Source organism: Chinchilla lanigera, unplaced genomic scaffold, assembly GCF_000276665.1.
Source record: "Chinchilla lanigera isolate Chin_1 unplaced genomic scaffold, ChiLan1.0 scaffold00010, whole genome shotgun sequence".
Taxonomy (NCBI): domain Eukaryota; kingdom Metazoa; phylum Chordata; class Mammalia; order Rodentia; family Chinchillidae; genus Chinchilla; species Chinchilla lanigera.
In genome coordinates, this window is record NW_004955411.1 from 18,654,093 (window position 1) to 18,659,569 (window position 5,477).

Here is a 5,477-nt window from a genome sequence, read left to right on the forward strand (position 1 = left end):
CTTTCTTTCTTTCTTTCTTTCTTTCTTTCTTTCTTTCTTTCTTTCTTTCTTCCTTCCTTCCTTCCTTCCTTCCTTCCTTTCCTTTCCTTCCTTCCTTCCTTCCTTCCTTCCTTCTTCCTTTATCTCTCTCTTGCCACACTCTGTAACACCTGGCATGAGAGTGGAGGCTCACTGCAGGAGTCACTGACACATTCTCATTTCAATAATCCACACCATGCCAATGCTGTGTTCTGAACTACTGTCAAAATGAATACATTTTTCCATGTAATATTTTTTTCAAATTGTGTGCCATTTCTTATAATGAAGTACAAGAGTATTCTAACATTTGTGCCAAAATGTGTGCTGTGTATTCGAGTTTTAGAGGTAGCATTTTTTTAATCACAAACCTCAGTGAATTTAATTAAATTTCAACTGCCTCAAAGCAATTCTTTTTATTGTACAAAATTGCACTTGTCATGCAGATGGCAAAAACTATATAAAATGCTACTGTTTTTCAAAACAAGAAATTTACATATAAGCAATAAGTAAAAAGGACCATAACATGGCCCAGAAATGCCATTTAAACTGTCTGATGGATGCTTTAGAATCAATTTGGATCATTGCATAGTAAATTATGTAGTTGTCTTAGAAAGTCTATTTTATGCAAGGGCCAGAGATGATAAAATTCATGTTAAGTGTATAATTCTCAACAACAAAATAGACAGTGAGGGGCTGGGGATTTAGCTCAGCGGCAAAAGCGCCTGCCTGGCAAGCACAAGATAGTGAGTTCGGTTCCCGGTACCGGAGAAAAACCAAAAACCAAAAAAAAAAAAAAAATAGACAGTGAATGCCACAGTAAGAAAGCTCTAAGAATACAAAAGTTCAAGCTATATTAGCACATATTTTCCTTTGCTCATATTTTCATGGCTTTTTAACTGCTCTTCCACTGTTTATAATTATCTATCTACCTACCTACATACACATATGCCATTTATCTTTGATTCTATTATTTCTTTCTGCTTCATGTATGTGCAGAATATAAAGATTTTCTGTGGGTTAAACCAGATTCTCAAGAAAATATACTATCGTACGGGTAGAAATAAATAGCCACATTAGACTATTTCTGTAATACTTCTATGGTATTATTTGCTTAGAACATAAAAATTTAGTTATAGTAAATTAGTATAGCTTAGAGACATTAGTAAAGCAAAAATTTCTATAGGGCGATAGTCTCTTTAATTTTACCCATTCTATGTAATATAATGCATGTTTTTCAATGTTATGTTTCCAGTATTTTATGATAATTAACATCTGCTCATTATGACAAATAGAAAAAAGAATAACTATTTTTAAAAATAAAATCTCTCACCTCCCAAAGGAATTGTTTTGCCAGGTGGCATAGTTCTTTACAAATATATTATATAATATATATTTATAGTCACATGAATATATTTGTGCATACACATTCCAAATTGAAATCATGCTTTTTTATAATTTATATTCAGTTTATTCCCTTTTATAATCTATGTATTTGAGCTGTTTTTTTAGGATGGTAGTTTTCTACAAGTAAAACTTCCACAGTCTACTTTGTTCACAACCATTGTACCATTTGCCTTGATCATCTCTTTTTCATTTTCTCAGACTCTAAGAGATTTCTTACAACATTCTTCTCCAGATTATTAATTCAATTTTCTTGAATGATTAATGCTTTTCTTTATCATCTCAATTTTGAATTTTAATTCTGCTATTGCTATTTTAGCTTCTTTGTAATTATTCAGTGTCTCACCCAAGTCTTTTTTCATCTCTGCTGTTCTTCATATTTTCATTACTGTATTATCTTTTTGTCAAATTGTTGTCACCCTACAATTCTTTCAGTTCTCAATTCTCTGAGGCTATAAGATTTTAAATAGTTTTCCATGTCTTTCTTTTATTGTTTATCATAATTTAGTCCGTATGCTTTTCTTTGAAACACCAAGAAATCTTTATTCTCTCTGTCTCCCTTTGTCTGTCTCTCTCTCTCTTTTCTTCTTTCATATGCAGAGATAGGTATTAGAAGCCTACAACTGATTGGTATAATATTTTATCTTTTTTTATTTACAAAGGACAGTGCTGCCCTTAACAAGGAATTTCTGCCCTTTAAGACTTTTTTCCTCAATGAAGGAAGAAAGAAAACCTAATTGGTAGGAAATAGATAATTTTACTAATTTTATAATTCCTCTTGATTTTTCAGTCTTCTTCCATTTTATCTTTCAACTATAATATATAGCTTTTAACCAACAGAGGCCATTATAGGAAGGGAAAATAAACACAATCAGTGAGAATTTTTCTCCAAACTTGCAGAGTATTTTTGAGAGCTTTTCTAATGATCTTATATTATTATTGGCTATTTGTATACACAGTCATTGAACATAGTACTTGAGTTCTCCCAAAACCTTATAAAAAAACATCACATAGTCTTTCTTTTAGTGTGATGTTTTTACTATTTATGATATTTTGATTTCCTTTTTAAATGGAAGTTTTAGTGGAAAGATAAACCAGTCTATGTCACAGGGATATACCCATATATACCTGTATAGAAACATACATATATCTTTAAAATAAATAAATATTTTTATATAAATAAATATGTTTATGTACATATATAATTTTTAAAATATATATCTATAAAATATAGATATTTGATAGTTTTTTTGCTTAGATCTTCTGTAATTTTTGGTTTATTATTACATTGTTCAGGTTGAGAAGTATGATCTGTATATTTTTTGAAGAAAAGTAATTTTAGAAGAATTTCTTAATACATGTCATCAAAAAAATTCATAAAATCATATATAAATATGCTACATGTAGTATATTTAAGAAATAGCTTTTTGTGAGTTGTCTGTATGTGTCTCAGTAAAGTAAATGGATGGGAAATTTAAAGCCCTTTTTATGTATTTTTAATGGAAAATTTGGATTCCATGTCCTGTTTAATGTGACGTGAATAGAGAATCTAGATACAGTGCTATTTTGAGAATCTCCTGGCTATGCCAAAGTGTTATTGGATTGCTCCCTCTAAAGGTGGCTCACCTATTAAACATTATTTGGTTCTGAGTTGCTCGCCTCTACTTCTAGAGATAGATTTCAAAGTTCTTCTTGTTTCAAAAAAAGAATCGAACAAAATGAACAAAAAGCACTGGCAAAGTTTATTTTAAAAAGTAAAAGTGAAGAATGAGAGAGAAACTGGCTTACAAGTGAGTTTGGGCTGAGTAAAAGAGGAAATGGCAAGATTAAAGAACACCTGAGAGAAAGTGCAGTGAGCGATCATGTGGAAAGGCAAGACACCGAGCTCTTTTTGGCATCTGTGTCCTTTTAGGCTGGCCACATCTCAAGGAAAACTAGGAGAGAACTTTTACATATGGGTCATGCAAGGTGGTCCTGGGATCCCACAGCTAGGGAATGACCAAGTCTAGGCTGTTCTATTGAAAACCTGATCAAGTTCTCATGAAGAGTCCATGTGCAGGGCTTGGGAAATGTGCTCTCAGACATGCCCTAACCCACTATGTTCCTTCCTACTACAAATAAAGTAGAAATTAAAACCCATGGTCAGTAAAACCTGTGTCAATACCTCAGCTTTTTCACAAATTTGATGAATGCTTTTCATCTCTTACTATTTTTTAAATATAGCAGCATTTTTTTTTAAAGTAAGATAGTCTGCATGTACTATTAACTTGCCCTGTTTACTCTTGTGAAAGAATATGACTATTATGGCATCTCCAGCTGGTTGAAGGCAGTTGTCCTCTCTAAATAGACATCTAAAAGAATATCCCAACTGAACTCTTTCCTGACGATTCACATACAGTGTTAACACCAGACCCATAAAACAAGAGAAAAGAAAAAGACATTTTATATATATATATATATATATATATATATATATATATATATATTAAAGAGCATTTTACTTCATAGATACTATGTTCAAATGCTTGATAAGATGGAGCTGAATAATCGTAATTTTTCTCCTCAACCAATACTTAGTGGCAGTTGGTCATTAATAGTCAGCCCTGTTCTGAACATTACAAACAATGCAGTTATGATTTCCTCAAATGTCTGACTTCATTAATATATTCACCCAACAAACAGAGAGCCTGCTGTGTTCAAAATTGTGTGGTCTTGAGACTCAGTGATAGAAGCAAATAGACTTGACTGTTTAATCTTTGTTCAAAATGGATTAATATGCAGTTAACATAAATTTACATGTGAATAATGGAATAAGACTTTTAAAAATAATAGATTAAATAAAGTAATTAATGTAAAAATGCTTCATTTAAAGTTCACCTTTGCCATTTTCTTATGGTAGTAGAAATCTGGAGAAATTAACATGTGCCTAAATGATGTATTAAAATGAAGTAGGATATGGAATCTGGGGAGTATGGGAACAATAAATAAAGACATATATATTATATACATATATATACACACATGCATATATAGTACAATTGCGAATGTGGGACCACGATTCTCCACTCACACAAATCTGGGCAATGCCTCAAAGCCAATCCCATGACCTTTGTTCTAAGGCTCACTATCTAGAGGCAGAGCTAAAAATAACAAAGACTCTTTAGCCCATCTTGGAATTCCAAAATTCCAAATCAGAACAGTACTACATTGTCTTTTCTTCTCTTATATCTTATTAAAGGTTCATACATACGGACCTCATCTCATGTATCCAATAACAGAATGAATTATAGGAAAAGACATGCAAAAGAGATACAAATGATGTCTTAGCACCCAGTCAATCACATTGGCAATGGCTCATTCAATTTCCTATTTCTGACTGTAATATTCCCGCCCGAAAGCCCTGGTCCCTGCAAATCTTTGAGAGGAGTTGAAGGAGGAAGTTCTGTATTCTTAGCTACTCCCAGATGAATGGTGGTGTTGACCCTACCTATGCAGAGAGCAAGGAACACTCACCCTGACATTTCTAGTTCAAGGCAATTGAGCCCTTCCTCTGAGGATTTCCTGATGAACCACACAGGTGGAAGCAAACTCTGACCTTGAATTATGGTCAGCAGTTTGGCAGTTGTCAAATAAGAAGAAACAAACTTGAGTAAGGGATTAAATGTACAAGTAAGATCTAAATAGAGAGTGCTGTTTTAATTTGCATTTCTCGAATGACTAATGATGTTGAACATTTTCTCATGTATTTGTTTGCCATTTGTATTTCCTTATCTGAGAAGTGTGTATTCATCTCAGCTGCCCAACTCTGGATTGGGTCTCTACCACAGCAAGAATGGCTAGCATTACGAAATTAACCAATAACAAATGCTGGCAAGGCTGTGGAGAAATAGGAACACTTCTCCACTGCTGGTGGGAATGCAGACTGGTGAAACCACTGTGGAAATCAATTTGGAGATTCCTCAGAAATTAGCTCTAGAGGTCCCATTCAACCCAACTATTCCCCTTCTGGGTATTTTCCCAGAAGATCTAAAAACATCATATCACAGTGATATATGTGC